Below are 19,162 nucleotides of genomic sequence, written 5' to 3' on the forward strand. Positions count from 1 at the left end.
TTGTTTTGCTTCAAGGGGAAACCTTTATAACAATGGGTTATCCTCACCACATAGACATTTTTCACACTCATTTCACACACTCTTACACAAGTGTCGCCTTTACACTCTTACACAAGTGGTGCCTTTAGAAACTTATTTGTGAGAGAAGTGTCTAAAATGAATAAATATAAGCATTTTCATTAAAGAATGTCCATTAATGGTGTTTGATTAAGCACTCTACACCTAGTATGGGGTAGATCTCATGTAAAAAGTTAAACATGTAAAGGTAAATGTAAAGGCAATGTTTAACATTTAACATTTTTAGTCTATAGTCTCTATTTAAAAATCAATCTAATTATTATTATGTATAACAGTAAAAAAAGAAGTATGGTGAACAGATAAAAATATAAATAAACAAATATTGTCAATAAATAAAACATTTTTTATTATTTACTCTATAGGTATGATAAATAAATAAAACCTCTTTTATATTTACTCCATAAACTTCTCAAAAAAGAGGTTTTATTTAGGTGAAGCTACGGACCAAATACCATGGAACAAATCATTATTAATACCATGAAAGAAAAATATTATTAATGCTAATATTAATATTAAAATAGTATTATTATTATTAATTTTTTTTCCCCTAAGGAAAAAATCGTAATTTTATTCATGTTGATAAAATTACATTTTGTAGATGCTAATAGCATATGAAAATGGTTGAACCTGTAATAAGGCAGCAAATAAAAAGCACAAAAATAGCAAAAGACTGTTCCTGTAATGACAGGAAGACAAACAGATAATAGTAAAAATTGTGGCAGCAGGCCTATATTTTCCTGCCTTTTTTCTGTTCTACTTTGCGCCAGATTCCATTGTTGTTGGTGGGAACAGTTATAGCAAGTTGGTTTTCCTCTGTGTACACTGGTTGTTCTTTATCTGAGTCCGATCCTTCGGGGCTATGTGCTCTTTTGGCACCGCTTATTTCCAATTGTAATTCTTGCTGCTGTACCAAGCTCTGTGACTCCAAATTTGGCCTATCAGTGCTTTCTTTATGCTCTTTTTCCTGACTCCTTTGTTCATCTGTGGATTCTGTGTTCAGTGCCTCCTCCTCCAGTGGTTCTGTATGCTACCAACCTTTTGGTTTTTTCTGTTGTTTCTTGATCCATTTTGGCTCCTTACTAGTTAATGGACATGCATATTGAAGGTGCCCTGTCTGCATGCAGTTGCGGGATCTGAATGCCGTGTTCTCGTAGTCAAGTTTTTGTGTCCACAGTGAATTATTAAAATTCAATGTGATGTGTTATGGGAGTCCTTGACTTAGGTACACCTCTACACGTATTCTGGCATATGTGAAAATTCCTCGCATGGCTCTGTCTTCATCTATTTTAAGATGTTTTCCTAAGGAGTTCCCAATGGCCGTTAAGGCTTTTCGGTGCCAAAAATACAGTGGGAGGTTATGCAGCCTTACCCAAACTGGTAACGTTGAGACGACCGTGGTGTTAGCATCAAATTCCAGGAACCAGGGGGTGATAAAGAGACCAGCATTGCCCCAAAACCAAGGCCCCTGCTCTATGATATTGTCTCGTTCCAGTTATGTGCTAAATATGACTATAAAGAAGCCCTTAGGGAATAGATATATTTCACATTTAGTAGACCATGATGTAAAGACCCATTGATGCAGTGCATTAGCTTTGGGCCAATAACCATTAAATCTGCATATAACCGCATTATGGATTAGATCTGAGTATAGATTTGTTACCTTCGGCAATGTTACAGTGAGTAAAGGCGATTCTAGCTTCTGTTCCACTATGTAGGGACCTGGAAGCTCTGATGTGGGTGTTGATCTGTGATTCAGTGGTTCCTTCCCTTTGACTGCATCGCGAAAGGATCCTGTAGTTTTTGAGCTGGTTCCCTTGCAGCCTCCTTTTAGTCTCAGATTGACTATGATGGTTGAATCATTTGCAACTCCATAGTGCTAGAGTGTGAGGTGGTCCTGCATGCAGATTCCGAAGAATAAGAGATTTTGATATGTTGCCGGAATTCCCAATTTGATCTGGATCTCCTTTTTTAACCCTAAGACGCCCATCCCTTCCTTGATCTGTATACAAATGTGTCTTCCTTCTACAGATCTGATAAAAATTTGTTTCAGATCTGATGGATCAACCTTGTCCAAGCCCCGATCTATATGTTTGTTCTCCAGATCTGGCGGATCGATGGTGATTCTAGGGTTTTCATGTCTTTCAGCTGTAAAAAAGGGCTTGATACCCCCTGTCTGCAGTGATCTAATTATCTCTGCCTCCGTGGATCCATATTATTATTATTATTAAAACTAATATTCATATTAATATATTATAATATTATTATTATTATATTTAATAACTTTAGATTAATACAATATCAATTTTTTTATATTATAGTATATATTAATATATCATGATATATGTTAACTCTAGATATATATATGGGAGGGAAGAACAAAGACATAGAGTGATAGAGGTGGAGAGATAAGGGGAGTGACAAGGGAAAGATGGAGAGAAGCTAAAGGCGAGGGGAGATGACAAATGAAGAGAAAGGGAGAGTAGTGAGAGAGGTAGAGAAGTATCAGAGAGGGAGAGGGAGACACAAAGATGGAGGGGGAGGGGGAGATAAAAAGAGATGAAGGGAGATAGTGAGAGGATTGAAGGGTAGAGAGAGAGAGAGAGAGAGAGATGGGGAAAAGAGAGGAAGGCAGGAGAGGAAGGATAAGAGAGAGGACTTGCGAGAAAGGAGGAGAGAGGGAGGAAAGAAGAAAGACATATAGAGAGAAGTTGAGAGAGAGAGAGGGAGTGACAAGGGAGAGATGGAGAGAGACAATGTGTGTTTAGGGGTGAGATAAATAGTGAAATATCGAGAGATAGAGAGAAGGGGGGGAGACAGATAGATAAGGAGAGAGGGAGGGGTATAGTAACATAGTTGGAGAGAGAGAGAGAGAGAGAGAGAGAGAGAGAGAAAGAGAGATGGGGGAAGAGAGAGAGAGAGAGAGAGAGAGAGAGAGAGAGAGAGATAGATGGGGGAAGAGAGAGAGAAAGAGAGAGAGGGAGAGAGAGATGGGGGAAGAGATATGGAGGTAGGAAAGAGAGGGAGAGAAAGGAAGAACGAGAGACATGACTTAGGAGAGAGGAGGAGAGTGATGGAGGAAGAGAGAGGATTGCAGAGAGAGAGAGAGAGAGAGAGAGAAATGGAGAGAGGATAAGTACAAGAGAGCATACTTGGGAGAGAGGAGGAGAGAGGGGGAGAGAGGGAGGGATAGGGAGATGGAGTTTGAGATGGAGAGTGGGCAGGAAGAAGAAATACATAGAGAGTGAGAAGTGGAGAGAGAAAAAGAGTGACAAGGGATAGATTGAGAGAGAGTGTGTATGTTTGGCGGTGAGATAAAAAGAGAAAGAATGAGAGATAGAGAGAATTGGGGAGAGAAGGAGAGATGAGAGAGGGAGGGATATAGTAACAGAATTAGAGGGTGAAGAGAGAGAGAGAGAGAGAGAGAGAGAGAGAGAGAGAGAGGTGGGACAAAAAGGGAGTGGGGAAGGAAGAGAGAGGATGTGAGAGAGTGGAGATAGGAAGGGAAAGGGAGATGTAGTTTAAGGGGGAGATAGAGGGAGGTAAGAAGAAATAAATAGAGAGAGAAAGGTGGAGAGAGAGAGGGAGTGATAAAATAGATGGAGAGAGAAGGAGGAGGACAACATGAGGAAAGAGAGATAGAAGCAAGGGAGAGGGAGAGAAGGCAGAGAGAGAGAGAGAGGGAGAGAGGCAGGGTGGATATCTAGATATATTGGTGAAAGTGAGTGTATGCTTTTGGGGTGATATAGAGAGACAAAGGTATATAGAGATATAGATGAAAAGTGAAGAGAGGGAAGAAGAGAGATATGGGGAGAGGGAGGGAGGGACAAAGAGATTGATAGATATAGAGTGAGAGAGCATGTGTGTTTTGGGGGTTGAGATATAGAGGGAAAGAAGGATATATGGAGGGAAATATATATATATATATATATATATATATATATATATATATATATATATATATATATATATATATATATATATATATATATATATATATATATATATATATATATATATATATATATATATATATATATATATATATATATATATAGATGGAGGGAGAGAAAGGGAAGAATATTTCTTGCATTAGATGCATTGATTTCAGTGTAGATGGTGATTTCTAATCCTATTTGATTTCTTGCACTTGATGCATTGATTTTAGTGTAGATGTTGATTTTTAATGATATTTGATTGCTTGCACTAGATGCATTGATTTCAATGTAGATGGTTTCTAATCTTATTTGATTGCTTGCACTAAATGCATTGATTTCAGTGTAGATGGTGATTTCTAATCCTATTTGATTGCTTGCACTATATGCAATGAGTTGGATGTAGATGTTGATTTCTAATAATATTTTATTGCTTGTAGTAGATGCATTGATTTCAATGTGGATTATTTATAATCTTTTTTGATTTATTTCACCAAATTCATTGATTTCAGTGTAGATGCTAGTTTATAGTCATAGTTACGTACTTTCACTAGATGCATTGATTTCACTGTAGATATTGGTTTATAATACTATTTTGTTACTTGAATTAGATGGATTTATTTGAGTATAAATGTTGATTTCTAATCCTATTTGATTTCTTGCATTGGATGCATTGGTTTCAATGTAAGCACAAAAAATTATTGACAATGTACATTGATTTTTGTGTTATAGTAATTCAACCTATTAATATTGGAGAGAAAGAGAGACAATGTATTATGTTTACTACAATAGCTCAAGGTAAGGGTTTAAATGGTTTACGATTTAACCTGTCCTTTCCATATAATACATATGAAAACATGACAATCGATATCAAAAGATGACAAAAGTTACAAGGGTGACAACACAAATAGTAGATGAAAATAGTTTGAGATTAATCACAATGAATACTATTTGTAATTGACTATATTCTTATTATTCACATTTTCTATCATTCAACACTATTACATTGTCACTTTACGTTAAAAAAATTTAATTGGTCATTTAACAATATTTATCATCTAAACAAACTAAGGTCACTAAGAAAAATTAAAATTAAAATGACCAGATCAATATGAGACATATTTAGCATATTTAACATTGTAACTCTACATTCAAAAATTTTGATTTGTCATTTTTGATCATTCAAGCTATTAACAATATTTATCATCTAAACAAACTAAGGTAACTAAGTAAATTTAAAATTAAAATGATACGATCAATATGAGACATATTAAGCATATTTAAAATGATTATATTAATATTAGATGAATTTACAAATTATTGAGAAAATTAATCATATGTTTGATATATTTTCTTTTCCGGCTTAGATCCATCTTAACTCTAGATCTATTAAGAATCGAGATGGATCAAATCTCTCATGGTGAAAACCTTTCCTCAAGTCTTGCACTCAAGAGGTTTGCACCTCTAGAGATTTGATCCCTCTCAGGGCTTATAGATCCAGAGTTAAGATAGATCTAGGATGGTATAATCTATGTGAGTTGTTAAGTAAATATTAGTGTGTGTGTTAGATTTTCGTTTAAAGAATTTGTTTAATAAATTATCAAGTAAATATTATTATATATGGTATATTGTCCTTTAAAAAGGCAAGGAACATTACATCTAGTTTTTAATATGGATAATCGTTTGCTTATTGATAGTATTTTCTAAAACAAGTTCAATTATTTCTTTTTATATATAAAATTGATTTCCGTATGACCCTTTTTATTTGTTTTATATAACTCTATTTCATCTATTTTCTCTAAATATATAGTTCTGCTAACAAAAATGCTATGCAATGAAAATTCACTAATCTACAAACACAATTAAATTATAATTTACTCTCCTCCTTCTTCTATGATTCAAAGTCGAAGTATATGTGAATTTATTCCATAGGTATATGTTTGTATACGAATATATGCATAATAAAATTAGATGTAAAATGTATTTTTTTATATTTTTATTATTATTATTATTTATAATTACATATTTAATATTTTATAAAAATAATATTTTACTTTTCTACCAACATATATATTTATTTGCCCGGATGTGGGTGAAACAACGTGCCATCAATGCAGGCACTTGTCTCAACACCTAGGACGAGCTTGATTTGATGGGCATACGATTTAAGGCAAGGGAGATTGGGTTCAATTCATTAACCATGTTAATAGTCATTAATAAGTTGCAGATCCGGAAGGACAGAGCCTTCAAGTCGAATGCGCCTGCTCAGAAATTGGATTGCGCAAGGATGAGGCATCCTTGTCCTCTTCCGGCGATGGAGGTTATGAACTGGCTATATAGGGGGCAGCACCAGTGACGCCAGGACCAGAGCAAGCAATTTGAAGTTCGTTTTTGGCAAGACACTTCTCCAGAGGGTCGTCTCAGGGTGGTGGAGCAGAGTTTCATTGCCCTCACCTTAGGAAGTATGGCACGCAGCAGAGGAGTGCCTCGTCGAGGCGGTAGATCTGGTATCCGCATTTTGTATGAGGAGGAGGAGCAGCAACCTGTTGCTCCCATGGCTACCATGGACCCTTCGTCCTCCAGCTCCGAGGAGGAATTTCTGCTTCTGCCGGACTCTTACCAGACAGTTCGCCTTCGAATTCCTGGAAGACTCTTGCGCTCAGATGTCATTCTTAACTTTTCGGTTTATCTCTCAGAGGCGGCTCCTGCAGATCTCTCTTCATCTTCTCCGGCCTCCGAGAACCTTCAGAGCAGTGAAATTTTACTGGGGGACATGCTCGGGAGGGTGTATCGAGTCCCACGGCCCCTGGCCGCCATCGAGCCGGATGAACAGCCTCCGCAGGCTCCGGTCCAGACGAATTCGACTCAGGCCATGTCGGTGCAGGAAATTCCGCCTCCGATTAATGCTACTCAGGATAGACGAGAGGGCCAAGATTCAGTTCAGCCAGGTTCGGATGGGCAGCTTCGATGTGACGAGGAGCTGGTTATCTGGCTCGATTCGCCTAGTCCGGAGCTGAGGAATCCACCGGGGTCGCCCAGCCACCCTTCTTGAGTCTACTTGGTTCAGCTTCTCCAGGTTTTTGTTTAAATTTTTCTATGTATTTGATGGTTCTCAGTCTGGTCGTTCTCAGTTCTACTACTCTGCCTCCGCTTAGCGGTTTGTCTCTAGTCAGTACTGTGTCAAAGGTTAGCGTTTGTAGGCTTTACAAAGTCTGTGTTTTGTCTGTCCGCTGTCCAAGGAACTCAAATGGACAAAGTTTTGTAACTGGGTCTCACTGGAAAGATAGTCTGTTTCAGTTGTTTTTGTCAGAGGGCTGGCCACGCCCCCCTCGGATGATGTAATCTTTGTAAATATTCTCTTACCTTAATATAGACTTAGACTTTACTTAGAAAAAAAAAAAACATATATATTTATTTAAAATTTTATTTATTAAAAATCAAATTTTAAATGTTTCTATTACAATATTTTATTAAAATGTAATATTTTTATTAAAAATTTAATTAAAGTAATAGAATATTTAAAATGACATGAGAAATATTACAAAGTAAAAGAATTGTCCCTTGTTTATTGCAAGTACCCACATGCCCAAAATTACAAAAATGGTGAAGGTTGTATTATAAGACAACAACAAAAAACGATTAGAATAGCACACAAATACTATAAGGAGACTACCTATGATTAGGTGGATGAAACTCAATAGAAAGGTAACCATGTAGATAAAAAAATTACAAAAAAGATGAAGGTTGTATGATAAGAAAAAACCGAAAAGATAACTATAAATATGATAAAACCATAAACCAAATTAAATTTATTTTAATTAGAATCATTTTAACCTTTACAGTTTGTTTTCAAAATTATTTTCCGTTCTTCTTACTCAATAGTTTTCAATATTAAAAAGTTTGCATTCCTACATATTTAATTCTTCTAAACTCTTCATAAATCTATACTTAAACCATATTTAATAATTTTATAATTAATATGAATATATATTTATAATAATTATATATTATATTGTTGTTATTTCTATTATGAAATAGAACTGTTAAAATATTACATTCCTTTCTTCTTGTTGTAGCTATAATGTTATATAATAATTAATAATATTGTCAATAGTTTTGAAAAAACTAATGATTATTAACATTTAGTATTATGAATTGTGTCTTAAGTTAATTATTTTTTTTAAATCAATAAAAAATTGGATGCAAATTTGCACTAACACATCCACGAAAGTTTCCCTTTCTTTGAATGTTCTCACATTATTATGAGACTGGGTTAATATAAATTTTATATATAGATAGATATATAATTTAAGTATATATATTAAAAATTTAATAACATTTTATATTATAGATATATTAAAAGGTAGTGAGTGTTTTTATTTTTCCAACTCATTATCACAATTTTAATGAAAATATTTTATTTACTTAGTTATAATAAATATATTTTGTATGTAAATTTTTCATTATTTCTTCTTCGCCCTGTATATAAAATTTAGATTAGTTAAATATATTTTTAAATCGTATAAAAAGATTTACTAATTTATTATAATTTTGTTTTTAATTCTTTTATGATTAAAAAAAAAAACTTAGAGCTACATATAATTATATATATAATTTTTTATTACATTTTAAATTACAAATACATCACATATTTATGGTGATTATAAAATCCAATAAATTTTAAACAAAAAAATTTAAATATTAAAAAATTATCCTAATAACTCAACTCACTAACCATTAAATATTAAAAAATTATCTTAATAACTCAACTCACTAACCAATCGAATCTAACTACTATAATAATTATTATTTCCAAATTTAAATTATTATAAAAATGGAGCGAAAATCACAACCAAACATGATAAATGCATTTTTCACAAATAAACAATAATATATATGTACGTACATTATTTGTTCAGTGTCTTAAGTAACCTAATTCAAAGTGATGATGTTGTTTACCTTTTAATATATATATGGGGGAAATATATTATTACATTATTAATTTAAAATTCATCGTGTAAAGAAGTCGATGGTTTCATTCACATTTCTTTTCTGTGTCGCGACAAACAACATCAATAAGAAAAAATCAAAGAAATTATGATGAAAGTTTTTTAGTAATATGTATGGAGTTTTGTAGATATTAAATTTTAATTTTATTAAAAAAAAAATTATAATTATAAATCATAAATTTGTGGAAGAAAGGTTTTTATTCTATTTTTTAAATATAAAATTAAAATTGAAAAAAAAAATCATAATTTTTATAATTTTTTTATTACAATTTTCGCATTAATAAGTTGGGATGCCTCACTTGGGATTCCTTTATGATTTTTATGTGATTAAATTAGTTATATGGTTTAAGTGGATATAATATTTATAGTTAATAAGGTTGAATATAGACAAAGGAGGTGGCCAAAACATGTGAGCAAATTTTTTATATTTATTTTAGATAATTTATTTAATTTAGCTTTTATATTATTAAGAAGCTTCAATATGATTATCACATATTTGATTAAATGTTGAATATCTGATTAATTGTGTATGGGTGTATTGTTAAATCACTGTTCAAATTTTTTTATGGGTCCTACGTAAAAAAATACTTAAACATAATCCATATTTATATATTATTTAATAAACTTAATTATAAAAAATTGAAAAACAAATATCAACTAAAAATTTAAAACACCTTATATTCTTATATTGCATATTTGAAATCAAAATTTTAAAATAAAAAAATATTATTGAGAAAAATTCTCAAAAACTCTAACTAAGCAACCAAATCTGCCCTATACTATTGCAAGTGTTAATTCCAGTTTTCAACCTTAAAAACTTGTTTTGATTATACGTAGCCGCTAACGCGGTCGTCATTATTCCTCAATAGGTACTTGGTCGACGAGAATTTTGAAGAGCTGGTCCTTCACTTCGTTGTTAGAAATGGATATGACATTTCCGTATTTGTAAAGGAATTGAAGGCCTCGTGTTATGTTGAAAGTGAACTTTTTACAATACAATGGTACGCCCTCTTGATTAAGAAACTCCCGATTAATTTTTTTAAGGGAATTTTTTTAAGGGAAAGATGAAGGATGCTATTGATACAACAGTGACAATAGAATAGTAGAAGAAAATAGTATCAGATTAATCACAACGAATACTATTTGTAATTGACTATATTTTTATTATTAGTATTTTCTATCATTCAACACTATTACAATGTCACTTTACATTAAAAAAATTTAATTGGTCATTTAACAATATTTATCATCTAAACAAACTAAAGTAACTAAGAAAAATTAAAATTAACATGATGAGATCAATATGACACATATTTAGTATATTTAACATTGTAACTCTACATTCAAAAATTTTGACTCGTCATCATTCAAGTTATTAACAATATTTATCATCTAAACAAACTAAGGTAACTAAATAAATTTAAAATTAAAATGATAAGATCAATATGAGACATATTTGGCATATTTAAAATGATTATATTAATATTAGATGAATTTACATATTATTGATAAAATTAATCATATGTTTGTTAGATTTTCTTTGGCCTACACGTCTAAAACCAACTTAGATCCATATTATCTCCGGATCTATTAAGAATCCAGAGGGATCAAATCTCTCAAGGTGAAAACCTTTCCTCAAGTTTTGCACTCGAGAGGTGCAATCCCTCTCGGCTCTTGATAGATCTGGAGTTAAAATAGATACATGATGGTATAATCTATGTGGGTTGTTAAGTAAATATGATTGTGTGTGTTAGATTTCCGTTTAAAGAATTTATTTAATAGATTGTCAAGTAAATGTTATTATATATGGTATATTATCCTTTAAAAAAGCAAGGAACATTACATCTAGTTTTTAGTTTGGATAATCATTTTCTTAATTGATAATATTTTCTAAAACAAGTTCAATTATTTCTCTTATATATATATATATATATATAAATAATTGATTTCCATATGACGCTTTTTAGTTCCTTTATATAATTCTATTTCATCTATTTTCTCTAAATATATAGTTTTGCTAGCAAAAGAGCTATGCAATGAAAATCATAATCTACAAATACACAATTAAATTGTAATTTACCCTCTTTCCTCTTCTATGATTCCAAGTGGAAGTGTTTGTGAATTTATTCAATATGTATATGTTTGTATACTAATATATGCATAGTAAAATTTGATGTAAAATGCATTTTTTTATATTTTTATTATTATTATTTATTATAATTACATATTTAATATTTTATAAAAACAATATTTTACTTTTCTACCAACATATATATTTATTAAAAATCAAAATTTTAAAAGTTTCTATTACAATATTTTTATTAAACATTTTATTAAAAAAATTGTCCTTTGTTTATTGCGAGTATCCACATGCACAAAATTACAAAAATGATGAAGGTTGTATTATAATAAAACAACAAAAAATGATTAGAATAGTACACAAATACTATAAGGAGACTACCTATGATTAGGTGGATGATGAAACTCAATAGAAAAGTAACCATGTAGATAAAAAAATTACAAAAAAGATGAAGGTTGTATGAAAAAAAAAAACAATAAAAATAACTAAAAAAATAAAAAAAGTAAATTTATTTTAATTGGAACCATTTTAGGCCTTAGAGTTTGTTTTCAAAATTATTTTTATCTCCGTTCTTCTTGCACAATAGTTTTCAATTTTAATAAATTTGCATTCCTACATATTTAATTCTTCTAAAATCTACATCAATTTATACTAAACCATATTTAATAATTTTATCATTAATATGAATATATATTTATAATAATTATATATTATATTGTTTTTATTTCTATATTATGGAATAAAAATATTAAAATATTCATATTTATTATATATTTTATAGTTAAATATAATGTTACATTCCTTTCTTCATGTCTTGTTGTAAATATAATGTTATAGAACAATTAATAATATTTTCAACAGTTTTGAAAAAACTAATGATTATCAATGACCTGTCTCTCTTTGTATATAGCTTGTTTGTATGTTTTACTATGTTGAAGTAATAGAATTCCTACCTCAGTTTACAGAAAAAAAATATTATGAATGTTGTATTAAGTTAACCATTCATTTAAAATCAATAAAAAAATTGGATCTGAATCTGCACTATAACATATCCACGAAAGTTTCTCTTTCTTTGAATGTTCTCACATTATTATGAAACTTGGTATATATATATATATATATATATAATTTAAGTATATACATTAAAAATTTACATATATATAATTTAAGTATATATATTAAAAATTTAATAACATTTTATATTATAGATATATTAAAAGGTAATAATTGTTTTTATTTTTTCAATTAATTATCACGATTTTAATGAAAATATTTTATTTACTTAATAAATTTTTCATTATTTCTTTTTCACCTTGTATATAAAATTTAGATTAGTTAAAAATATTTTTAAATGGTATAAAAGGATTTACTAATCTTATTATAATTTTGTTTTTAATTTTTTTATGATTAAAAAAAAACTTAGAACTACATATAATTATATAATTTTTTTTTATTACATTTTAAATCACAAATACATCACATATTTATGGTAATTATGAGATCCAATAAATTTCAAACAAAAAATTTAAATGTTAAAAAATTATCTTAATAACTCAACTCACTAACCAATCAAATCTAACTACTATAATAATTATTATTTCCAAATTTAAATTATTATAAAAATGGAGCGAAAATCATAACCAAACTTGGTAAATGCATTTTTCACAAATAAACAATAATATATATGTACGTAAAAAATTATCTTAATAACTCAACTCACTAACCAATCAAATCTAACTACTATAATAATTATTATTTCCAAATTCAAATTATTACAAAAATGAGCGAAAATCATAACCAAACATGGTAAATGCATTTTTCACAAATAAACAATAATATATGTGTACGTACATTATTTGTTGAGTGTATTAAGTAACCTAATTCAAAGTGATGATGTTGTTTACCTTTTAATATATACATATGGGGAAATATATTCTTACATTATTAAATTAAAATTCATCGCGTAAAGAAGTCGATGGTTTCATTCACATTTTTTTTCTGTGTCGCAACAAACTACATCAATAAGAAAAAATCAAAGAAATTATGATGAAAGTGTTTTAGTAATATGTACGGAGTTTTGTAGATATTAAATTTTAATTTTATAAAAAAAATAAAAATTATAATTATAAATCATAAATTTGTGGAAGAAAGGTTTTTATTCTATTTTTTAAATATAAAATTAAATAAAAAAAATATTTTTATAATTTTTATAATTTTTTTATTACAACTTTCTCATTAATAAGTTGGATGCCTCACTTGGGATTCCTTTATGATTTTTATGTGATTAAATTAGTTATGCGTAGAATGTTATGCATCAAATCTTGTTTAAATGCTCTTAAAATAAATCTAATTTCAGATGCCAAATACCTCGAAATCTCTCAAGTCGTCGATGAGTCTGATTCTCAATTCTGAGAGCTCCTGGATCTTAGATGGAGAATGTATTTGCTGCAGAATGTTGTTCGGGAGAGGTTGACCCAACAAGAGAAGCGGAATCAAATTTACGATGCACATCCCTGAGCTAGCGACGGCATTCTTTATGTACTCATTAAACGTCGGCACACAACCAGTTGTTATCCATTCGGCTTCTTGCAGATAAGACTCAAGGTATCGCACCCACTCGGCATACAGCCAGTAAAATACATTGATGGTTAATGTCTCATTTAGGGAATACTTTGGCATTTTGAATTTATTTTGTTTTATTTTAAAATTGTTATTCCATCCCAGGTTAAGATTCACTCGGGTAAGTACAATGTAACCTAACATTCTGAAAAAAAACGCATACGGTTTCTTTTAATATGGCTGACGTGTCCGGCCCTTGCTTGCTTACGACTTCAGCGGCCAGTTCATTCGCTGTATTGAAGAAAAACTGGATTGCAATTTTTATTTTTTCCGGAAGGTCGTCTATCAACGAAATATCCCATCTGAAAAATCCCACAAACAGTAAGAAAAATTAAAATCTTCAAGATATATAACAGGGAGAAGCTTTGAGGAAATCAAATAGCAATTTGTACAAAGCCTGTAGAGTTTGAATTCACCGTCTCACTCTCTCTGTGATGGTTTTCAGTTCGTCTAGCATTCCGTAGGTATCGTAAAGGTCATCTAGAACAGTTCCGACGGTAGTAACTTTTGCGAAGGCGATTCTGCTTTGAGAAAACTCGGGCTCGAAAATGCATATAACCGCTCAAAAGTAAAGTTCCATGTGACGCCTCCTATAGAAATTCACCTGCGCAACTTCTGAGTCCCTCCACCACCTACCAAGAACATAGTAGTGTTGCAGAACGTCATGTCTAATCAGGAACCCCGTAACTGATAATCAGCATATGTTCCTCGAACAAAGTTTTATTTTAATGCCACCGGATGAAAGGACTATCGAGAGTCAATTTTCTTTTAAAAAGATATATATTTCAAGTCTCCAATCATTATAGATAGATAAATCTATGAATAATTTGCAATGCAAAATTATTATTTTGTAATTTTATTAACATTTAAATTTTGATATTACTAATAAAATATAATTATGAATCTAGGTTTTTATGATTTATATCAATTTTTTTTATGACATTTTTCAGCTAAAATAACATCCAAATTCATTTGTTTATGTGTTTGGAATCAGCAATATTATTAAAATTTTCATCTATAAATTGAAATTGGGATTTAAGTGGAATTAATTAAATTATTTTGAATATATTTAATTATTATCCAAAAAAATATTAGGTTGTAAAACAATAAAATATTCAAAATATTATTATCTTTGAAATGAAATAAAAGTAAAATAATACGTCAAAAAAAGTTATATTTTAATTAAATCTAAAAATGAAAATCGAGAGAGAAGAAAATTGGAAATAAGAAATATTATTTAATAAATTTTAAAATAAATATGATAAATTATATATATATATATATATATATATATATATATATATAAATAAATAAATAAATAAAGAAATACGGTAAATCAATTTTTTTTTAAGACAAAATCAGATTGAAGAACAATGTTTATTTCTCACTTTTAAAAAATAAAATAAATACTTTTTTCTAATTGATTAGCTTTTAGTTTCTCTTAAATTCAATAAAATCCATATTTCCAAAATAAAAATTAATCATCATAATATTATTAACTATACTTCTCAAATAAAATAAAAAGAGAAGAATTAGTAAGGAACCTGAGTGGTCGATTACTATATCTCTAAACTTAAAATTAAATAGAAAGATAAATAAAGCATCACCATGTACGATGAAATGGTCCCGAGCACTACCTTGTAATATACTGCATCTCTTTCTGATGTATGCATTGCAGAATATTGAAGTCCAATTTGGCTAACTCCAAAACTTTTTGGTTGAAATTCGAACTTTAGAAAAAAGTGGCAAAGGGATTTACTATGGTATAATCATATTTGAAAATGGAAAATAAAAACAATTATATTTAGTAAACCAGGGACGTACTTGAGCCACGAATGATTTTCTCCATATATTTCAATAAAGCTGCGAGCCTCCCATCTGGGCGCACTGCAATGCCATGGAAACTCCAATGCATACTTCACCTAAACAGCAGTAATTAATGAGGTCAAATCCCTTATAAACCATCGACAGCATCCTCTTTTTAATTTAAGGTAGGACCATCAAAATGTGGTTAGTGCTTACCTCTTCCAGAAGGCTTTGATCTACGCCGGTAACTTCCCCGCGAGCAGCTAAAACTTGATTTAGATATTCTCTTGTGTATGTCTTCGCCTCTTCCATCACTTTTTCTCCGGGAAATGAAATTTCTGAAGCTCGAAGTAACGACAGCATGCTTCTCACTTCTTTATCTCCACTGAAATTGCAGAAGAATTTCCCGTTTCCATCTTTGAAATTCTCCAACACACCTGCTTGAGAGCTTAGTAATATAAGTACTGAATTAAATGATGGAAAATTTCAGGAAATAAAGAAGAATGCTTCTTGATCACTTCTCTATTTCTAAGAGAATCTGTTCGAGGTTTACGAATAGAGGAAATGAACTAAATTCAGAAAACCTATGGATAAATACAAAGACGCTTTTCCACGTTTAGTAAATGGTATCACCAATTTAATGCAGGTTTTCTAACAAAACATCTCAAATCATGAACAGCAATAATAATGAACAGCATCTATCGCCTTGAAAATTTCCAAACAAACAAACCTATTTAGTGCGTGTCATCCATTAAGAAAATCCCTACAACATTAGTTACATCACCATTAATTACTTCCCGACCACATTAAGAAGGTATATTCTAGCTTAACATCGAATAAAAAATCCATTGCTGTTATACCACCTGAATCTACGTTATATCGATGCAGTCGGAGAGCTCGAAAACCTAGGGCCGTAGTGTTGAGATCTCTGTTGACAAAATATCTTGATCCCACCGCGATACCCTTTTCGTTCCAATATCTACTCAGCTCAAACAGTCAGCCTTAAACGAACGAATGGAAGACGGCCCCAAAAAAACGATGTGCAGATACATGTAAATGCTAAATTAAACTTCTTCATGTGTGTTGAAATGACTAACCTGTAAACGTAATCTAGAGCAACTGTTTTTATTTCATGTTGAAAATGTCAATCAATTCCAAGGCATTCGAATGTGTCAACTATCCGCAGACGTTTGATAAAATCATAATTGCTGTCCTCCATTTCGCTCAAAAGTAAATGCTTGATCTCCTCAATAAGCTTCCCAGCACGTTCATAATATGCAGGTGCCTGCTTCCAGCGCAATGCAATTAAAATATTTATCTCACAAAGATAGAGATAGGTGCTGTGATACAGTGATAACTAATAACAGACGGAAAATTAAAATTGCAGATTTTAGACTCTTGTGGTTTGTTTTTCTAGATAAAGATTTTGGATTTTCCATCCGGAAAGAGATCTGTTTATTTGGAAAAAACAGGATAAAAATTAAACGAAAGACAACTCTCAATTATCACTGTGGAAAATCCAAACGCCTTGACTTTAAAAAAAAACTAAAAGCAAACAGGGAGCAGAAGGCAAAGCTACAGAAGCATATCCCATACGGCCAAAGACAAACAAAGAGCAGAAGGCAAAGCTACAGAAGTATACCCCATACGGCGAATTGAGAGATACTATGAACTCATCCTCCCACACGTTTCCGTGGTAATTGGCAGTGCGTCGAGGGACGGAAACTGATTCACAAATCTCAGCCATAACACTACACTTTGCGATGCGATTTTATGTGATGAATGAAAATTCGCGGCTCGCTTATATAGACAAATGCGTGGTAGAAATTGTAATGATAAGTATATGAACTAAATATGCATTTTAACGTTTAGATCATAGTTACCCACTTCGCCTGCGGGATTGTTCATTCAATAACAGAAAATGTGAATGGCAGTATTCACACAAAATAATAGCAGAAGATGCCAATGGCGTTATTCACACAAATAGATAAATAGTGGAATGGAGTTTTCCAGAAGGAAAGAGAATTTACAGAAATAGATAGTATTCGAAGGCAGCGCTTAATCAGCCATATATCGCGTATTCAATGCATCCAGAGATGCAAGCGAGATAATCCGTTAACACAGGAATTTGAAAACTCGTCACTAAATAAAAAAAGTAATTTGCGTGTTAACGGTTTATGTCCCGTGCATCTCCGGCTGCATTGAATAGGCGATATATGACTGGTTAGGGGCTGCCTTATTCGAATGGAGTGGCAGGATAAGGTAAGAAAATACAAAAGAAAATGGAGAATCATAGTAGAATAGGAAAGTTTTGGATTTTCTAGATTTCGGAAAAGACAAATAAGGGGATCGCCGAAAGTTATCTCACTCATTTTGTAAAGACGAGATAAATTACTTACGAGGAAAAATGTTTTTACGGATAAAACTTCCGAAAATGCGAAAACTTTGGATAAAACTTCACCTCTTCCCTGAAAACGTGCTTCCGGAAAATTTGAGGAAGAACACTAATAAATTTGAGATAATCTTTTATTACTGCCTAATCTTTAGACGCTTCGGGAATGTTTGAAAAAAGAAATATCACGTACAGCTTCGGGAATGTTTGAAAAAAGACTATTACCGAGTGATGAAAATTATTCCAACCTCCTCTAACGGGTTCAAACATACATAATAACGGTAATTTAAAAATATTTTAAAACGATAAATTTTCGAAATTGGTCTTTCTCTAATAACTATCATAAAATGTCTTAAAAAAAATAGATAAAATAGATATTTTATAACTTATCAATTTTTTTTATTTTCAATATTGGTTAGGTGGTGAATGTTGGTTCATCACACCATATTATATTTTCACATTTAAAAACTAAAACCATATTTTATTTATTCTTGTTTTCTGACATAATATTAAAAGCATAACTTAGGTAAAGATTCTACCACAATTTTATGTGTTATTTGATGAAAGTATTTCAGAAAAGCTCACACACCCTTGTCATGTAAATGTAAAATTCCATGAATATTGTTGATTATTGTCAATGTGAATGGAATAATATTTAATTTATATTCTTAATGTTTTAATCTTATAGTCATCCTAGATGTTATTTGTTTTGTTATATTTTTTTTTCAAAAATTGCTATGATATCATTAGTGTGTGATCTTAACTATAGTTCTGATTATGTAAATGAATAACAAAACAATTAGTGGTAGGTTATTGACTTAAATTGTTATGAGATGATAGTTTAATAGTAAGATTTATCGTAAATGAGATATTAAATGGCAATTTTGAAGACAAAACAATAACCATCTAGTAAATCTAACAAATTTAAGTCGCTCCTTTTTATAATGTTTGAATATTTGAGTTTACTAATTGTGTGGAACAAGTTGATGCATAGTTATTTTATTGCTTTCATAATAAGATGATTTTTCCATTAAATTTTGTTCCATGGTTATAGCTTTGATATTTAATTTATGATTATTATTTTGACAGATAGGATCTCTAAACAAACTAGTATGTAATTCATCACATCCCTACTAATATAATAAATATTGAGAAAAAAATGCAGAACTAATACTTTAATATCAGTAATCTTAATTTCATGACAAGGACAATTGATAGTTTTTCTTTGTTTCACATGCAACTATTT

At 30.6% G+C, this 19,162-nt stretch overlaps 1 pseudogene across 1 annotated transcript; it reads right to left on the minus strand.

Moving 5' to 3' along the window:
* Positions 1-13,440: 13,440 nt before the first annotated feature.
* Positions 13,441-17,479, minus strand: LOC149192873 (delta-selinene-like synthase, chloroplastic; annotated as a pseudogene). The gene is made up of 9 exons (XR_016254917.1): positions 17,167-17,479; positions 16,622-16,809; positions 16,388-16,503; positions 15,741-15,961; positions 15,543-15,640; positions 15,356-15,448; positions 14,135-14,350; positions 13,882-14,020; positions 13,441-13,715 (listed from the first exon to the last, which is right to left on the minus strand). The product of XR_016254917.1 is annotated as a delta-selinene-like synthase, chloroplastic (transcript).
* Between the last annotated feature and the right edge of the window lie 1,683 nt (positions 17,480-19,162).

The sequence above is a fragment of the Pinus tabuliformis genome, chromosome 2_2 (genome assembly GCF_031772625.1).
Source record: "Pinus tabuliformis cultivar Carrire ecotype Pingquan chromosome 2_2, CPIR1, whole genome shotgun sequence".
NCBI classification, from domain to species: Eukaryota; Viridiplantae; Streptophyta; class Pinopsida; order Pinales; family Pinaceae; genus Pinus; species Pinus tabuliformis.